The 20,660-nt window shown below is 45.0% G+C and overlaps 1 pseudogene; it reads left to right on the top strand.

The window, feature by feature from the left end:
- Positions 1–337: 337 nt before the first annotated feature.
- The window catches only part of LOC117093557, a 41,735-nt pseudogene continuing 21,412 nt past the window's right edge, over positions 338–20,660 (top strand).

The raw sequence follows: 20,660 nt of genomic DNA on the forward strand, positions 1-20,660 counted from the left end.
AAATCTAAAAAATGTTTGGAATGCCAGGCATAGTGACTCTCACTTGTGATCCTGACACTTTGGGACGCTGAGGCAGTGCAGGAGGATCTCTTGAGTCCAGGAATTCAAGACCAGCCTGGGCAATATAGTGAGACCCCATCTCTACAAAAAATACACAAATTAGCTGAGCATGGTCGCATGCATCTGTAGTCCTGGCTACTCCAGAGCCTGAGGTGGGAGGATTGCTTGAGCCCAGGAATTCAAGGCCAGAGGGAGCTAGGATGCCACTACTGCATTCCGGCCAGGGCAACAGAGTGAGACTCTATCTCAGGAAAAAAAAAAAAAAAAAAAGTTCAAGATGTCTTCGAAGGTACTGTACAGTCACACCTTCTTTCAAGAAGCGTTCGATGTCTATCAAAGTGTCTGGAAAATAATAGATACTGAGAACATACTTGCTGAGGTAATAAAGATGCTATGGAAGATGGAAAAATGAGCCACTCACCCAACCACTCCTCTGAATGACCACTTGACATTGCCTTCTTCCTCAAAGCTCTTCCATCTCCCCTGCCCACCATATTCTCCTCAGCTGGTGGTCTTGCTTCCCATTTCACAGGAAAATAGAAGCCGTCGAGATTTTTCATATCCACCAACCACTTTCATCTGTGCACACCAGCTCTGCGTTGTCTCCTGTTACTGTGGACAAACTGCCCACACTCCCAGAGGTCAACCTCCTCTTTTGCTCCAAGTGCCATATCCATTTGTCAACTCAAAGAATGTCTAGTATGCAAGTGCCGTATCCTTTCATCAACTCAAGAATGTCTAGTAGAACGTCCCTTCCTGCATCATCAGTCTTTCCCTCTCTAGTAGATCTTTTCCACTAGTGTGATGCAAACATGCTGCAATTTGTTCCATCTTAAAACCCCTCTCCTGATTCTGTGCCATTCTCCAGCTTCCCCTCCATTTCTCTGTTTCACTTTTCAGCACAACTCCTAAAAAATGTTATTTGTACTTGCTGTCTCCAATTTCTTTCCTCTCTTGAACTCATTGCAATCAGGATATTTTGCTCATATAATTTCACTGAAACTGATCTCGTCAAAAATTAACCTCTGTGTTCTCAAACCTCTTTGTACATCAGCTTTGACTCCAATCTCTAATGCCCACAGGTCCCAAATAAAGACAACGGTGGGCTGGGCACAGTGGCTCATGCCTGTAATCCCAGCACTTTGGGAGCCCAAGGTGGGCGGATCACAAGGTTAGGAGTTCGAGACCAGTCTCGCCAATATGGTGAAACCCCGTCTACTAAAAATACAAAACTTAGCCAGGTATGGTGGCAGGCGCCTATAGTCCCAGCTACTCAGGAGGCTGAGGCAGGAGAATCACTTGAACCCGGGAGTCAGAGGTTGCCGTGAGCCAAGATCGCACCACTGCACTTCAGCCTGGGCGACTAGAGGAGACTCCGTCTCAAAAAAAAAGAAAAAAAAAGACAGCAGTGTGACTGTATGTGCATGGCATGAATGCGTGTGTGTGTGTGTGCGCACGCGCACATGCACATGTGTATGTATTTACATATTTGGGCTGCTTCTCTCCCCCACCATAGGCCCAGTCTCCTTGTGGGCTCCTGGGTGCAGCTATACAGCCCCAGAGCTGCCCCCAAACTGACCACTTCCCTAACAGCATTTGTCACAGCTGATCATTTCCTCCTTAAAACACGCGTGTCCTTTACTTGGCTTCTAGGAAACCACTTGCTGTTCACTTTTTCCTATTTCACAGGTTTCTCCTCCTAGGTCTCCCTACCTAGATCCTCTTCCTTTTCTTCTTCCTGAGCTATAAACATTACCCCAAGTCTCAGTTCTAGGATCCCTCCTTTCTTTTTTTTTTTTTTGAGACGGAGTCTCGCTCTGTCGCCCGAGCTGGAGTGCAGTGGCCAGATCTCAGCTCATTGCAAGCTCCGCCTCCCGGGTTCACGCCATTCTCCTGCCTCAGCCTCCCAAGTAGCTGGGACTACAGGGCCCGGATCCCTCCTTTCTACAGTCATTATCTAGTCATTAAAACCGTCTGTCCTGGACGCAGTGGCTTACGTCTGTAATCTCGGCACTTTGGGAGGCTGAGGCAGGCGGATCACAATATCAGGAGTTCGAAACCAGCCTGGCCAACATGGCGAAACCCCGTCTACTAAAAATACAAAAATTAACCAGGCATGGTGGCGCAGGTCTGTAATCCCAGCTACTTGGGAGGCTGAGGCAGGAGAACCACTTGAACCCTGGAGGTGGAGGTTGCAGTGAGCCGAGATTACGCCATTGCACTCCAGTCTGGGCAACAGAACAAGACTCCATCTAAAAAGAAAAAAAAAAAAATCCTTATTCTGACTACTCCCAAATTTATGTTCCCAGGCTGGACGTGTCCTGAACCCCAAGTTCTCTTCCAAACCCAGGTCCTGAGGCGGGCCAGATGCCTTGCCTACACGTGGGCCAACTCTGTGATCCCATTGGTGCTCTAGAGCTCCCGGCGGGATCAGGCTGAGGCAAACTTCCTGAAAAGAACCAGTCTGTATTTTAGGCTTTGTGGACCATATGGTCTCTTGCAGTCACTCAACTCAGCCTTCATAGTGCAAAAGTAGCCATAGATAATATATCGATTAAATGAATGTGACTTATTTCAGTAGAACTATAACTGTATTCCCATAATACTTTTTTTTACAGAAATAGAGCTTGGGTCTGAAGGCCAAAATGTGCCAACTCCTCAGCTAAACACATGTCTTTTTCTCACTTCTTCCCCACCCCATTCTCCCCTCGCTCCCTCACAGACTTCACCTGAGGGTATTCCTCAGTCATTCGCTGACTCAAGAACCCACCTCCGACTTTCTTCCTAGGGAACCCAGGCTAAGACAGGGCGCCTCCCACACGTCCCGTGGCACACCCAGTGCTTCCTCTGAGGCATTTATCACAGCCTGCTGAGATTGCCTGTTCACTTATCTGTCTCCTCCATACCAGATTGGAATCTCTTTGAGGTTACTTAGCCTTTCTGTGTGTCACTTTCCTTATCAGGTACAGTCTTGCTGACCTTTTAGTAGCCAGCATCTAGCATCCATAACTCCCACTACTACCCTATAATGCAAATGCTGTCATTATTACTATATTACAGACGATGGAGCCGAGACTCAACACATGTAAACACCCTCCTGAGAGCACACGTGAAGGCTCGCTTCAGATTGTCTTTCTGTTTCTACCCCTCATTCTGCCCACCATCAAGTCTTGTTTATTGTTTCTTCTCCAGGACTTCCTTCAGTGACTTTCTACTTTTATATGAATACGCTGTCACTATAGTCTGGCATTCTAATGGATTATCTGGGTGAGAAATGGGGCAGAAGGCAGCCTACAGCTAGTGAACTAGTGACAGATTTGTTGTTGTTGTTTTTTCCCAGATTGGGACTATTTATGTTTTCTTTAGTTTCTAATAGATATTTAAATGGCACAAGATTCGAGTGGTAAAAAGGAATACATAGTAAAAGCCCTCATTCCATACCTGTTCCCCAGCCACCCAAGTTTCCTCCCAGAAGCAATCACTATTAGCAGTTTCTGGTTTATCCTTCAAGCACACGCTGCATGTGTACATATGCTTTTTGGCTGTATGTTATTTTAATATAACTGTATGATGTTGGATTTTCATGACTTGAACTGGCTGTAATTATGTTATTTAGTGAATTTGTTGGTTTATGCCCTCACTTTGTTCAAGAAAGGATTTAAAGCCACTTGTGTGTGTGTCTACAAAATGTGAGCAAAAAATGAGGCAAAGGAAAGGAAGAATCGGAATTTTCTATCTAAATGACACTCCATTACCTTCAGGATAAAGTTAAAACCACACTATGATGTATGAGGCCATGCACAAATTGGCCTCAGTTTACCTCTTTAGCCACATCACCCACCCCATGCTCCAGCCACAATGATTCTTTCAGTTCTCTGAATATGCCATGTTTTATTTTCCACATATGGATCATTGCATAGACCTCTGCTGGCTCTCACCTATCCCTCTGCTTCCTGCCTTTTTCTTGCTAACATCACATCACATCTCAACTTGGTCGTCACTTCCCCAAAGTAATTTTTTTGGGCAGCCTCTCTCCCTCATTTGGGGTTAGCACTTCTCTCCCATTCTTTTATTGCTGCTGGGACTTTGCAGAGCATAGCACTTACCAAATTATATTTTAAGGGAGGTGGAGGGGAAGGCGGTGGTTAATGTGTACAAAAAATATATAGTTAGAAAGAATAAGACTTAGTAGATTGGGCACAATAGCTCGCGCCTGTAGTCCCAGCACTTTGGGAGGCCGAGGTGGTTGGATCGATGGAGTCTAGGCATTCAAGACCAGCCCAGACAACATGGCAAAACCCCATCTCTACAAAAAGTACAAAAAAATTAGCCAAGCCTGGTGGTGCATGCCTGTAGTCCCAACTACTGGGGAGGCTGAGGTGGGAGGATCACTTGAGCCACAGAGGCAGAGGTTGCAGTGAGCCGAGATTATGTCACGGCACTCCAGCCTGGGTGACAGAGTAAGACCCTATCTCAAAAAAAAAAAAAAGCAGAAAAAAAAAAAAAGACTTTATATTTGATAGCACAACAGGGTGACTATAGTCAGTAATAATTTAGTTATACATTTTAAATAACTAGTAGTGTATAATTGGGCCAGGCGCAGTGGCTCACGCCTATAATCCCAGCACTTTGGGAGGCCGAGGCGGGCGGATCACAAGATCAGGAGATCGAGACCATCCTGGCTAACACGGTGAAACCCTGTCTCCACTAAAAATACAAAAAATTAGCCCGGCGTGGTGGCGGGTGCCTGTAGTCCCAGCTACTCGGGAGGCTGAGGCAGGAGAATGGTATGAACCACTTTGTTCAAGAAAGGATTTAAAGTCACTTGTGTGTGTGTCTATAAAATGTGAGCAAAAAATGAGGCAAAGGAAAGGAAGAATAGGAATCTTCTATTTTAATGACACTCCATTACCTTCAGGATAAAATCAAAACCACACTATGATATATGAGGCCATGCACAAATTGGGAGGCAGAGCTTGCAGTGAGCCGAGATCACGCCACTGCACTCCAGCCTGGGCAACACAGCGAGACTCCGTCTCAAAAAAAAAAAAAAAAAAAAAAACAGAGTATAATTGGATTGCTTGTAACACAAAGAATAAATCCTTAAGGGGATGGCTACCGCATTCTCCATGATGTAACTGTTACACATTGCATGCCTGTATCAAAGTGTCTCATGTACCCCATAAATATATACACCTACTATGTACCCACAATAAATTTTTAAAAGAACAAATTTTATTTTAATAATCCACTTCCTTGCCCAAATCTCCCACTTGTCCACAAGCTCTGTGAGGTCAGGGACCTGCTTATCTGATTTTCTGTGACATGCCCAGTGCCTAGCTGCTTGTGGCACACAATAGTCATTTGTTCCACACATAAATGAGTCCAGAAATTCAATTAGATCACAAACCCTTTCTAGAGGAGAGTCACAAATTTGACTTTTAACGTCCTAGGAGCCAAAGTGAAGATGATCAATGTGACCGTACAATTGCTCAGGAGGAATACCACTTCCTCAAATAACCCTTCATTGACCCCAGGTCTCTTTCCCGACTCCAAGTCCTCACTAATTTTCCTAGCAGCATTTATCAAGATTGTAACAATTGACGGAGTAATCACATAGTTGTTTCCTGTCTTCCCCACCAGTCTGTATTTCATTTACGAGTGTATCCCCAGCAGCTCTCATATGGCCTGCTTGTAGTAGATGCTCAGTAAATGTTTATTGAATTAATTAAAAGCACCATTATTTCTGCTACTGAGCTCAGAAATCAATTCCTCCTGTGAGTCTTCATGGAGAGGATATGTGATATACAACGTAAGGATGAAAAGTCTCAATAGCATTTATACAGCGGACATACAGGCAAGGGTCACAGGCCTGTTCCTTAAAATGACTTCCTTTTTTTGGTGAGGGGGAGACGTAGTTTCACTCCTCTTGCCAAGGCTGGAGTGCAATGGCGTGATCCCGGCTCATGGTAACCTTCACCTCCCAGGCAGAGTTCAAGCGATTCTCCTGCCTCAGCCTCCAGAGTAGCTGGGATTACAGGCACCCACCACCACGACCAGCTACTTTTTTTTTTTTTATTTTCAGTAGAGACATGGTTTCACCATGTTGGCCAGGCTAGTCTCAAACTCCTGACTTCAGGTGATCCACCAATCTTGGCCTACCAAAGCTGGGATTACAAGTGTGAGCCACCACGCCCAGCCTAAGATGATTTTCAATAAAGGCTGGTGAAGTGTCACAAAAACAAGTGTGATTTTGTTGTTCTCCAACCTGAGTGCTGGGGAGATTTGAGGGGCAGTGAATTAAATACTACACTCTGAGAGATACATGGAATGAAGCTATTCTGAACATCAGATTAAATTCAGAGGCTGTCAACAAGCAGATGAGCTTGGGGGTAAAATTCATCTTCTCCTCAGAACTAATTGATGTCCTTCATAGGGAACATGATGCAAGGTCAGAATAATCTGACAGAGACATCTGTTTCATATAGGGCCTATAATAGTGTATATTACTATTATATATGAACGTACAGTATAATTATGCATGAGTACCTCAATAGCACATTCAGGGGAAAATGTAGTAAAAGAGAAAGAAATGGTCGGGTGCAATGGCTCACGCCTGTAATCCCAACACTTTGGGAGACTGAGGCGGGCAGATCATCTGAGGTCAGGAGTTTGAGACCAGCCTGATCAACATGGAGAAACCCCGTCTCTACTAAAAATACAAAATTAGCCAGGCATGAGGGCACATGCCTGTAATCCCAGCTACTCGGGAATCTGAGGCAGGAGAATAGCCTGAACCTGGGAGGCAGAGGTTGCCGTGAGCCGAGATTGTACCATTGCACACCAGCCTAACAAGAGCAAAACTCCGTCTGAAAAAAAAAAAAAAAGAAAGAAAAAGTCACTTTTTAAAATATGCTGTCAAACATAAGAAAGAACTCTTAGTTGAAAAATAGACCATAGTTAACATCACCATACAACCCATATTTGGTGAGCTAGTTCTGATTTCTCGGAATGTAGTTAGTATTAATAAAATATGTGTACATATGTAACTGTGATTTTGTTATTGTACCCCTATGAGACTTACTGAAAATGAATGGACCAGGCACATTTACAGTGCCTGTAATCCCAGCACTTTGAGAGACCTAAGTGGGAGGATTGCTTGAGCCCAGGAGTTTGAGACCAGCCTGGACAACAGAGTGAGACTTCATTTCTTCAAAAACATTTTTAAAAAGGTTAGCCAGGCCTGGTATCAAGTGCCTATAGTCCCAGCCACTTGTGAGAATGAGGTGGGGAATCACTTGAGCCCTGCAGTGAGCCATGATCACGCTACTGCACTCTGGCCTGGGTGACAGAGCAAGACAAAAAAAAAAAAAAAAAAGAAGAAAGAAGGAGAGAGAGAGAGAAAAGAATAAGGAAATGAATACTTTTTAAATCGTATATTCTGACTTTGGGGTTCAAAAACACATGGCAGACAAGACTTGTTCCAGCAACCCCATCTGTGGGAACCCCTCCAAGCCTCTGGCTAGTTAGGTACCCCTCACCTGATCTCTAGAACTGCATCTTTTGTTTTCTTTTTTGAGACGGAGTCTCATTCTATAGCCAGTCTGGAGTGCAATGGCGCGATCTCAGCTCACTGCAATCTTCACCTCATCGGTTCAAGCGATTCCATGCCTGGCTAATTTTTTGTATTTTTAGTAGACACCGAATTTCACCATGTTGGCCAGGATAGTCTCGATCTCCTGACCTCATGATCCGCCTGCCTCGGCCTCCCAAAATGCTGGGATTACAGGCATGAGCCACCACGCCCGGCCCAAAACTGTCTCTTTATTCCTTTGCCGCAAGATTTAAAACATCCTATTGAGATGATCTGCACTTGCCACTTTCTAGATCAAAAGAAAGAACTGCCCCTTTTCAGCCTCAGTTGCCCCAAGAAGGGGTGGTAAAACCTCCATAAAACTTCCATAAGCCCCGGGAGAACCACCTCAAACATACAATCAACATAAAAACTGCACTCATTATGCAAACAGAGCTTCAAGCTTCAACTACCCACTTCCAACCAGACTGTGGTTGGAACATCTTCAGAAAGATTTTCATCCAGCAAGCACTTAATGGAGCCATAATATGTGCATAAAACTCAATAGTTATAATTTCAAAACCTAGGGCCAACCACAATATGTTTTTAAAACTCGATAGTTGTAATTTCAAATTCTGGGTCTCCAGACATCTGTATCCAAGGTCTATCTAAGAGATACATTGCTGCCTCCAAGAGCAACAACTCATCCCCTGTCATGAATATGATGATCACGTGAAAAATACCTTTTAAATCTGTGGAAAAATAGGGACTCAAAGTGTATCCAACAACCCCCAAGTTTATATAATTAGCACCTTGATTCCTGTTGTACATAATGAGAGGTTTTTGTTTTTTTTTTTTTTGAGATGGAGTCTCGCTTTGTCGCCCAGGCTGGAGTGCAGTGGCGCCATCTCTGCTCCCTGCAAGCTCCACCTCCCAGATTCACACCATTCTCCTGCCTCAGCTTCCCAAGTAGCTGGGACTACAGGCGTCTGCACCATGCCTGGCTAATTTTTTGTGCTTTTAGTAGAGACAGGGTTTCACCGTGTTCGCCAGGATGGTCTCGATCTTCTGACCTCGTGATCCGCCCGCCTCGGCCTCCCAAAGTGCTGGGTTTACAGGCGTGAGCCACCGTGCCGGGCCCATGATCAGAGTTTTTTAAATGACCCAACCTTTTAAAATAATTGCATTCAATATGTATTTAATCTGAACTCAAGAGGATATGAAAAAAAAACCCGGCCGGGCGCGGTGGCTCAAGCCTGTAATCCCAGCACTTTGGGAGGCCGAGACGGGCGGATCACGAGGTCAGGAGATCGAGACCATCCTGGCTAACACGGTGAAACCCCATCTCTACTAAAAAATACAAAAAACTAGCCGGGCGAGTTGGCGGGCGCCTGTAGTCCCAGCTACTCGGGAGGCTGAGGCAGGAGAATGGCGGGAACCCGGGAGGCGGAGCTTGCAGTGAGCTGAGATCCGGCCACTGCACTCCAGCCCCGGCGACAGAGTGAGACTCCGTCTCAAAAAAAAAAAAAAAAAAAACCCATCCATCTGTTTGCAGATTTAAAGACCTGGAAAGACTGACAAGCATGATGTGATAGAGATGATGATGTTCTGGAGAAAGAGGTTTAGGAAAGATTTATATTGTAGTTTTGCCATTTAAATAATGTTATATTTTGTACACTTTTTTTGAAGTATAACAGATATTCAATAAGTGTAAAATCGTAAGTGTACAACATGATGAATTTTTATATATTTAGCCACATTCATGTAACCAGTACCCAGACCAAGAAACAACATTGCCCACACCCCAGATGCTCCTACTAGTCCCTCTTCCAATTACCACTTCCCCAAGCATAACCACTACCTTGACCTTGAATACCATAGATTAGTTTTCTCAAGGCTCTTTTTACAGCTAAACTTAGAATAGTATGGTCATCTATTAAAGTTCTGAGAGTCTTTTTTTTGCGGGGGGAAGAAAGGGGATGGAGTCTCGCTCTGTCACCTAGGCTGGAGTGCAGTGGCGCGATCCTGGCTCACTGCAACCTCTGCCTCCCAGGTTCAAGTGATTTTTCTGCCTCAGGCTCCCGAGTAGCCAGGACTACAGGCGCACACCACCAGGCCCGGCTCATTTTTGTATTTTTAGTAGAGACGGGGTTTCACTATATTGGCCAGGCTCCTGACCTTGTGATCCGCCTGCCTCTGCCTTCCAAAATGCTGGGATTACAGTTGTGAGTCACTGCACCCGGCTGAGAATCATTGTTTAAGAATAGTAAAATTCACAACATTTTACTTGGCTCCTTTAAGTTGTACATGTTTCCTCTCTCCCTCCTGCATGCCAGATCCTCTTCCTTTTTAGGTAAACATTATCTTCCTCTGATTCTCATTATGCAAACAAAGCAGAGGAGTCTGCAGAACGGGTATCTTTTTTGTTGATTCATTTACCAAACATTTATTGGCATCACTCATATTCCAGGCATTGTCGCAGACACAAGGGTTACAAAGACAGTTACAGTACTGAGAAGGGAGCAGTACAGTAGTGGGGGAGGTGGTGGGGTGCTTTAGGACTCATAGGAGGGGTACCTAACACAGCCACAGCACCAGAAAAAGCTTCCCAGAGAACTGCCTCAAAGGATCGGCAGGCATCAGTATAGGGAAGAAGGGAGACCAGGCTGGCGGGGTAGGGGCTTAGCGGGGGCACAATAGAGGGAGGGGTGATCATGTGCTGAGTCACAGAGGCAGGAGGCTCAGTCTGTTTAGGAAACTGCAAACAGACTGCGCCTGGTGACTCATACTTGTAATCCAAGCACTTTGGGAGGCTGAGGTAAGAGGATCACTTGAGGCCTAGAGTTCAAGACTAGCCTGGACAACATAGCAAGACCCTGTCTCTGCAAAAACATTAAAAATTAGCCAGGCGTGGTGGTGCACGCCTGTAGTCTCAGGTACTTGGGAAGCTTATGCAGAAAGATGGCTTGAGCCCAAGAGTTTGTAGTTACAGTGAGCTGTGATCGCACCACAGCACTACAAGCTAGGCAACAGAGCAAGGCTCTGAAAAACAGCAACTCTCTAAAGAAATTTAAATAGGTATATTTTTTGAGACAGAGTCTTGCTCTTGTTGCCCAGGCTAGAGTGCAATGGCACGATCTCGGCTCACCACGATCTCGGCTCACTGCAACCTCCACCTCCCAGGTTCGAGCGATTCTCCTGCCTCAGCCTCCCGAGTAGCTAGGATTACAGACATGCACCATCATGCCTGGCTAATTTTGTATTTTCACTAGAGACAGGGTTTCTCCTTGTTGGTCAGGGTGGTCTTGAACTCCTGACCTCAAGGGATCTGCCTGCCTCGGCCTCCCAAAGTGCTGGGATTACCGGTGTGAGCCGCTGCTCCCAACCTTAAATTTTTTTTAATTTAAAAAGTTAAAAGAAAACCAATAACTGTAAACAGCCTATTGCATACGAAGGAAGACAGAGTGTTGAGAAGCCTTCTGGGTTAAGATGGTAGACTGAACAAATATTGAATTTCCCTACCCTCTGAAACCTCACTAAAACTATAGCAATGTTTTTTAAAAACATAGATCTCCAACAATAAATAAATAAATAGCCAAAACCCCAGCCAGCAGTGGAGAAAACTGAGGACCACTTTGATTTACATGGCTGGGATGAAGGATTGATAACAGGAATTAGACTTTGCGCACCTGAAGAGGTGATGGTCTGGAGTGGGAAGGTGGGGGATCAAAGATGGGGTGAGTCACAATCCTGAAGAACTACAATGGTGGATACGTTGGAGCTTGCTGAGAAATATAAGTAGCCAGGTGCGTTCAGTCACTGAAAGGGGGAGCTTGTGGAGAGGTCTTTGGGAAACAGTAGACCCTGTGTAGCTACCTCTTCAGTGAGTCCAAGTCTCTGGTGGTGGGCCTGGGGCCATCGTGGTCAGCAGGCCCAGAATTGGGGAAGAGGTGCTGAACGTGGGGTAGAGGAAAGCAAGGACAAGCTGGAGCCCACCAAGCACCTCTGCATCTGTCTGTCACCAAATTTCCCCTTCAGGGAACAATGGCTGTTCCTTCACTTCCACCTCCCCATTCTCATCCCAGTTCCTCGGTGGGCCAGATCCCGCTACGTAAGGAGGGAGCTTCTGACAAATACAGGTCCTGCTTAACCAAGTGGAAAATAAAACTTGGACCAACACAAGCAACAAGACAGAAGCAGCTCAGGCCCTGCCACCAAGGAGCAACCATACCAGACCCAGACTCTGCTCACACGTGGACACTTGGGCAAGAGAGAAATAATTTCTACCTTGCTTAAGCTACTGCAAGTCTAGGTCTCGGTTTCTTCAGCTGAATGCATATCCCAACTAAAACACCATCCACGTTTCCACTTGTAATTGTCAAGTTAAATTTCCAGTCCCTCCAGGTTGTAGATCTGCTACTTGCCTTTCATTCTCTGGCAGCTTCTGGGCTTCCCATTCTGGTGGGCAGTCCCACACCCACAGCCAGTGATAGACCAAGCCTTGCTACTGCACACTCTCAAGGGCTGCCGCAGCCCTCACCTAGGTCTTTCTTCCAGGCAGAAGAGAAACTGCCGCCGCTTGTGCCTTCCCTCAGGGTGCTGTCCTCATCTGCGTGGTCAAGGCTGGGTTCTTGCCATGTCTGCGTTTCACATCTCCACAGGAATGAGGAAAGGAAGCAGAGGAAGGACGATTTCCTTTGAAGTAAGTAACGGAGAAGTTTTCCACTCCCCTTCTGTCACATTTAGGCAGAGGGCCACATCTTAGCCGCAGGGGAGGCCATGAAATGTAGTCCCTATCAGGGCGATCACCTCCCGAGGTCAAGTCTGTCGGTTTGGAAGGAGTGGGGAATAGATTTGCTGAGACAGCTAGAAGTCCACAGCAGCCTGACCCCACCTCAGGCCTAGAGGACAATCACTCTTTTCTGCTTGCCACAGCCCACTTCTGATAATAGTTCCTCCCCATCCCGGATTCCATTTAGGGTCTAGCCATAGATTTTTCTCCCAAAACGTAAAAGTCAAATTAGCTGGTGTAGCAGAGGCTGTCATCTCCTTGCCCATGTCCTCAGTCTTCCAGGGCACATCACCCTGTCCAAGTCCATTCCTGAAATCTTCACCTCTGGCTTTCTGTGGCTGCCAGAGCCCGCTGTTCCCACAGGACAGGCCTGATGAGCTAGGGAATTAACATCCCTCCCCAAGCCCAATTCACTTCTGTTCATCTCCACCAACCCAAATGCAGGCCCACCTGTTCCTGACTCTGCCGGGCACCCAGGAGACAAACTAAACCTCAGCTCCCTTGAGCACATGCCGTATGCCAGATGCAGTCCTGGATGCTTTACCTACGCCCATCGTTTAAGTCTCTTGATAGCCCTTTAAGGTTGTTTGTCTCCTCTCCATTTCATGGATGAGGAAACTGAGGCTTAGGAAGGATAAACGCCTTCCCAAATCCCTGGCTTATAATCAGCATAGATGGGGTTTGAACCTCCATCTATCTGTCGGTATCCAAAACTGCTGCTTTTTTCAGCTAATGACAGATGCTACTTGCCCCCAGAGCCTCTAGTCTGGGAACTGGGAAATAACTAACAATACATGCCAAATGCAACAACAAAAATACTCAAAACTAGATAGATGATGGTTTATTTTGCCTTCTGCTGGCCGGATGCATTCTAGTGATGAGCTACAGAGACAGGCCCTCATCCTGAGACTACTTAACATTTGGATTGTGACCTGAGGGGGAAATAAAATTCTGTTTTGTTTTTTGTTTTTTGAGACGGAGTGTCGCTCTGTCACCCAAGCTGGAGTGCAGTGGCATGATCTTGCCTCACTACAACCTCCACCTCCTGGGTTCAAGCGATTCTCCTGCCTCAGCCTCCGGCGTGAGACACCACGCCTGGCTGCCCGGTTAATTTTTTTTTTTTGTATTTTAAGTAACGACAAGGTTTCACCACGTTGGTCGGGTTGGTCTCAAACTCCTGACCTCAAGTGATCCACCCACCTCAGCCTCCGAAAGTGCTGGGATTACAGGCGTGAGCCACTGCACCTGGACATAAATTCTGTATTTTTAAGCAACCATTAGTTTGAATCTTTTTACAGCAATCAAACTATTTTAACCCAGCACTTTCCAACATTTTTCACACCATGGGACGTGTAGAAAATGGTAGTGTTTATATAACACATTAGGATAAATTCAAGATTTGGGAATGTCTATAAAAAATTTGGCAAATGCTGGGCATGGTGGCTCACGCTCGTAATCCCAGCACTTTGGGAGGCAGAGGCAGGCAGACCACAAAGTCAGGAGTTTGAGACCAGCCTGGCCAATATGGTGAAACCTTGTCTCTACTGAAAATACAAAAATTAGCCAGGTGTGGTGGTGGGCGTCTGTAGTCCCAGCTCCTCAGGAGACTGAGGCAAGAGAATCGCCTGAACCTGAGAGGTGGAAGTTGCAGTGAGCCAAGATCACGCCACTGCTCTCCAGCCTGGAAGACAGAGTGAGACTCCGTCTCAAAAAATAAAAATAAAATAATAAAAATAAAAAAGACTTGGTGAAAAAGACTAATTACATTTTCTGTCTTTTTTTTTTTTTTTTTGAGACGGAGTCTTGCTCTGTCATCAGGCTGGAGTACAGTGGCATGATATCAGCTCACTGCAACCTCTGCCTCCCAGGTTCAAGCGATTCTCCTGCCTCAGCCTCCCGACTAGCTGGGACTACAGGCGCACGCCACCACATCCAGCTAATTTTTGTATTTTTAGTAGAGATGGGATTTCACCTTGTTGACCAGGCTGGTCTTGATCTCTTGACCTCATGATCTGCCTGCTTCAGCCTCCCAAAGTGCTGGGATTACAGGCATGAGCCACTGCGCCCGGCCTCTGTCTTTATATTTTTAAGAGACTGGGTTCCTTATTTTGGCCAGACTCGTCTCAAACTCCTAGCCTCAAGCAGTTCTCCCACCTTGTCCTCCCAAAGTGCTGGGACTACAGGCATGAGCCACCACGCCTTGCGTACATTTTCTTCATAGTATGTAACCATGAAAAGAGATAAAGTATAAAGCATTTAAGAAGAGAGTAAACATTTAATTAGAATAAAACTTCCAAATAACATCTTTTCAAATTTTATATGAGAAATCAGCTTTCTTCCATGAGCGTGCTTTTTTTATATTAGATTTTTTTAACTTGAAATGGCTACAAAATTCCTGATTTTGTTTTTCTAATTATGCTCTATTCAAATTCATGATTATCACCATCAACAAGAAACTCTGCACAAGTAGGTGCTGCAAAGGACAGTGATATCTACCATCTTCTTCAGTCAAAAACTCCTTTCTTGGCCGGGCACAGTGACTCACACCTGTAATCCCAGCACTTTGGGAGGCCGAGGGGGGCAGATTAGCTAAGGCCAAGAGTTCCAGATCAGCCTGACCAACATGGAGAAACCGAGAAACCCTGTCTCTACTAAAAATACAAAATTAGCCAGGCATGGTGGCATATACCTGTAATCCCAGCTACTCGGGAGGCTGAGGCAGGAGAATCACTTGAGCCTGGGAGGTGGAGGTTGCAGTGAGCCTAGATGGCGCCATTGCACTCCAGCCTGGGCAATAAGAGCGAAACTCTGTCTCAAAAAACAAACAAACAAACAAACAAAAAAACTCCTTTCTTGTCCTTAATAAAATTAGGATCCTCTGAATTGTACTTTAACCATGTAATTATTCTCTAAATCTAATAGCTCTGCTTTTTCTTTTCTCTTTTTTTTCTTTTTTCTTTTTTTTTTTTTTTTTTGAGATGGTTTCTTACCCTGTCTCCCAAGCTGGTGTACAGTGGCGTGATCTAAGCTCACTGCAACCTCCGTCTCCTGGGTTCAAGCGATTCTCCTGCCTCGGCCTCCTGAGTAGCAGGGGTTACAGGCGCACACCACAATGCCCAGATAATTTTTGTATTTTTAGTAGAGACAGGGTTTCGTCATGTTGGCCAGTCTGGTCTCGAACTCCTGACCTTAGATTATCCATCTGCCTTGGCCTCCCAAAGTGCTGAGAGCAACAAGATGTAATGTCAAAGTTTCTTGTAATAATATAAAGAGTTTTAGAATACAATAGTATTTTTTCCATGTCAAGTATTTTCAAATCATGATTTTTTTTTCAACCATATGCAGATATTGCTCTAGTAGCCTTAATTTTTATTTAGGATTCAAATAATAACTTCAGCTTGGTTCACTGGTAAGCCATTTGTAATTCCACTTTTGCAAAGGTGAATTTTTTTCTTTAAATCCATAAATGCTGTTGGCACATTATGGATTGTGTGAGGAGCTCAGAAAAGCTGTTATACTCATGGGTTCAATTTATTACAATGAATGGATACAGATTAAAATTATAAAGGGGATGGGCTCGCGCCTGTAATCCCAGCACTTTGGGAGGCCAAGGTGTAGCAGGACAAGCCACAGACAAAACCCCTCAGGCACCAAGTTAAAGAAGGAAGGGCTTTATTCAGCCGGGAGCTTCAGTAAGACTCACATCTCCAACAACCGAGCTCCCCAAGTGAGCAATTCCTGTCCCTTTTAAGGGCTCACAACTCTAAGGGGGTCCATGTGAGAGGGTTGTGATTGATTGAGCAAGCAGGGGATACATGACTAGGGGCTGCACACACCAGTAATTAGAACAGAACAGAACAGGACAGGGATTTTCACAGTGCTTTTCTATACAATGTCTGTAATCGATAGATAACATAACAGATTAGGTCAGGGGTCGATCTTTAACTACCAGGCCCAGGGTGTGGTGCCAGGCTGTCTGCTTGTGGATTTCATTTCTGCCTTTTAGTTTTTACTTCTTTCCTTGGAGGCAGAAATTGGGCATAAGACGATATGAGAGGTGGTCTCCTCCCTTATTCCCCACTTTGAGAATCTCACTCAGCAGTGGGAGTTCTCACTTTCATTCTCACTACCCATGTCTTCTTGCCAGACAGATCGATAGTGATTCATGTAGTACCCCTGAGCTGAAGCATTTTGGTGAACTAAGGTAGCAATGAAGCTTTTTATCATTTGAAGAAGTACAGGTAGAAAACAAGGGAGCAGTAAGCAGGTTTCTATTACGATTATAACTCCTATTATAAGTGTTTAAAATCTTTTTAGTGCTGGGAACCATTTTCCAAACATAGCCCCAGTATCAAATCCATGCCACACTTGCACAGGCACATGTGCCAGTTTTGTCATATCTCTATGTCTTCAACTACTTGCCCTTGATCATCTATGTGTAGACGGCAATTAGTAAGGTTAAATTTTTTTTTTTTTTGAGACGGAGTCTCGCTCTGTTGCCCAGGCTGGAGTGCAGTGGCCGGATCTCAGCTCACTGCAAGCTCCGCCTCCCGGGTTCACGCCATTCTCCTGCCTCAGCCTCCTGAGTAGCTGGGACTACAGGCGCCCGCCACCTCGCCCAGCTAGTTTTTTGTGTATTTTAGTAGAGACAGGGTTTCACCATGTTAGCCAGGATGGTCTCGATCTCCTGACCTCGTGATCCGCCTGTCTCGGCCTCCCAAAGTGCTGGGATTACAGGCTTGAGCCACCGCGCCCGGCCGTAAGGTTAAATTTTTTACAGACCCTTCCTTTAGCTGCTAGCAAGTAGTCAAGAGCCAATCTATTTTGATAGATAGCATTTCTCTTCTGAGTTTCTTGCCAGGCCAGAATAGTCAAGGCTCTGCTAGTCTTATTAGTGATTGTTTCTAAGACAGCTTGTAACCGTATGATTCGGTTGAGCATGTAAATGGGGGTCCGGTATCTCCATGAGCCATATTGTGCCCAAGTACCAGGCCCATAATATTGTATGATTCTCTCAGGGGCCATTTATCATCTTTTAAATTTTTTATAGCTATGCTTCTCTTTTTGCGGGAAGCACGGACAGGGAAGCCCAGGAATTCACCTGTCTTTATGGACAGTAGGAAGAAAGATGGTTTAATAGTGCCAATAACACAACTCCCTGCCCACTGGTCAGGTAATTTGGTGTAAGCTCTATGCCCACATATCCAGTATAATCCGGTGGAGGTTGTCCTGTCCTGGTGGGACTCTGGGTGGGTTCACACAGTTTGCAACTTTGGGAATTTACTAAATGGATTTTTGTTAGTGTGGTTTGAACTCCACTAGGTGGCTTTGTTTGTAGTATTATTATACAGTTTTTGCTCAAGGCAGCTGAGTCTTCCCACTGGAAGGGTGAAGACCTTCCCTACTCTTGCTATACAGTATTGTCTAATGATTGAGGCTTTTAGGACCCAGAAGTTATCAGGGTGATTCTTTTGAACTGGGAATTCATCAGGAACTGGGTCTGTAAGTACTAATTCTCGGGCCTCCCATGGCCATTGATCTCCCATTACAGTTTCTCTACATACATAACATGAAGTGACATTGAGAGACGGGGCTACATGCTCAGCTAATTGCAAAACCAAATTTCTTGTTTTTTTTTGGAATTTCTGGTACTGGCACATTCAGTTTATCACAGAAGGTTTGAAATACTGGCTCAGGAGTGCGTTTATAAACTTCTCCTCGAACCACAATACTTACTCAAGGATCCAGTCCAGTTCCATCGATTCCTAGGGTTACATGCTCCCCTTTTTTCCAGCGAGGATTAAGGGGGTTGGTTATTACAGTTCTAAGGGGTTACACTGGTACAGGAAGGGCCACTTTTCCCTTTCTGAAGGTCGACAGGATCCTTTTTATTTTTTATCTAAGTAGCCTAAATGACACAAGACCAGTATTCACATTCATTTCCACACAGTTCTAATTCATGACAAATTTACTTGTTTTCTGCCATGTAGCCTCTTTGCTAATTAAAAGAACCACATCCTATTTCTAACTTATTACTATTAATGACAGCACAGGCATCAAACTTCAAGGTGACTTGTTTGGGCACCCCTTTTTCTTCTGTTTTGGCTAACACTTTACTCATATCGTTTATGAGCCCCCACCAGTCCTCAGTCCTTAATCTTATTTCCAAAACTGTGGTCATGGGAGGCTCAGATGGGTCATAACACACATCAGGTTGGTCATTTCCTGGGCTACATACATTGCATAGAATAACATTATACAAACAAGTTTTTTGTTGTTGTTGTTTTTTTTTTAGAGTGCCGCTACCTTAGAATAATCATAAAATAATAGGACTACAGCAACTTTTTGTCCTACCTCAATGACTTGATGTATACATTGGGAACAGTCCTCAATCTGAGGAAGGTCAGTTGAAGTCCTTACTGTACAAGTCCAAATTTTAAGGAAAATGAGGCCCGCAATGAGTTTCCTCATGCTTCAGCCATGTATGGACCAGTTAGCTTCTGGGTGTGACTGGAGCATGGCTTGTCGTCTTCTTCAGAGTCACTTTGCAGGGGTTGGCGAAGCTGCTCCCGTCCACATACGGCTTATAGTCTACTGATGTTCAAGGATGGTCTTGGAGGTTGGGCCCACTAGAATAAACTGAATCCAACACCTCTACACAGTTATGTTCAACTGGGCTCTCTGATACCGGGAGCAAGGTGGCGGGGTTTAGGGTGTTACAAACTTCAGTGGTTATGCGGGGATTTTCACATAGCAAGCTTTGGTACTTGGTTAATCTAGTATTTGTTAACCAGTGATGTCCTTTGGTAGTCATTAAAGTTACCACAGAATGGGGGGCCTTTATATTCAGGTTTTGCCCAAGGGTTAGTTTATCTGCTTCTTGTGCTAACAAGGCCGTTACTGCCAGGGCCCTTAGACATGGAGGTCAGTCTTTGGAAACCCCATGTAGTTGTTTTGAAAGACAGGACACTGCCTTGGCCAGGGCCCCACAGTCTGGGTTAAAACTCCAACAGCCATTTTTTTCTCTTTCTGACACATATGGTTTTGTCAGGTCAGGTAGCCCGAGGGCTGGGGCCGACATGAGTTTTTCTTCTAACTCATGGAAAGCTCATTGCTGTTGGTTGTAATAGATGTAGTTTATCCAATTTACATTTTTATTAACTGTCATCCACCAAAATGTTGACTGAAATCCTGCAGCTATTTGATTTCAAGTTTTAAATTGATCTGGTATTCCCCATGGGACTTCAATTGTGTCTAAATGGACATGAGAGTCGAAAGACCCACAAGGGACTTTTCTCGCTTTACAATGTCTCATTTTTCCTCCCTCTGGCTGATGAAATGCCAGGGTGAAAGGATAGCCAACTGGACTAAAGTACAAGTGCCACTCCAGTTATTCGGCAGAGTGCTCAATAAATGTCCATCACAGTACCACTACACATCTGCTCGGGGATGAACAAGGGCTGGCTGATTGATAAGCTCTTGAAAATTTTTAAGCTCACTGCGTCCTTTCAGGTCTCCAAGGAATGTTAAGTTTCCTTCCTGTTGTGAGAGACATGAAGTGAACTTAGTGTTGGGAGACGGTGGCTGCATGGCCCTCAGGGGCTGACCCGCAGGGTGCCGGACTTTGGGATATAGCAGAGAGAGCTTGGCAAGACTTATTACTCCAGGCTGTAGAATCCTGGAAAAGAGCTAGCATGCAGCCCATGCCTGGTCGGCTGGAGGACCACCTTAGTGGAAAGGGGACAATCTGGGCATCTGGCCTGCCATGTGCACAAGCATAACAACTGTTTTTGTTTAATGTGCGAATGGAATATTTGATCCATTCCAACCAGGCATTTGCATCTTGGTATGCTGTCTTAATTGCCAAAGTTTGTTTTAAGTCTTTAACTTATATGATCCTCTAGTAAAACGAATGTATGATTTTGGGAAATTACAAAAACCAGTTGGGGCAGTCCATCCTTGCTCGTTAGTGGTCTACGGAATGTTGGACCAACTACGGCATAAAAGATCTACATTGGGGAGCAAGACTCTTGGTTGACACTGGAATCTTTATCAAAATTTCCCCGGATTAAATGCTCCTAATTTACTAATGCCCTGTCTGAGGAGAGTCAGGAGGGACAGAAGTACTTTTCTGAAGTAGAGAGTTGTCTTTGACTTGGCAAGTCCCCACAAGGTATAACAAGGCAAGCATTAAATGCAATAGTTTGAGGTGAAATCGACTTGGTTATGTTAATA

Source organism: Trachypithecus francoisi, unplaced genomic scaffold (assembly GCF_009764315.1).
Source record: "Trachypithecus francoisi isolate TF-2019V2 unplaced genomic scaffold, Tfra_2.0 Lachesis_group12, whole genome shotgun sequence".
Lineage (NCBI taxonomy): Eukaryota > Metazoa > Chordata > Mammalia > Primates > Cercopithecidae > Trachypithecus > Trachypithecus francoisi.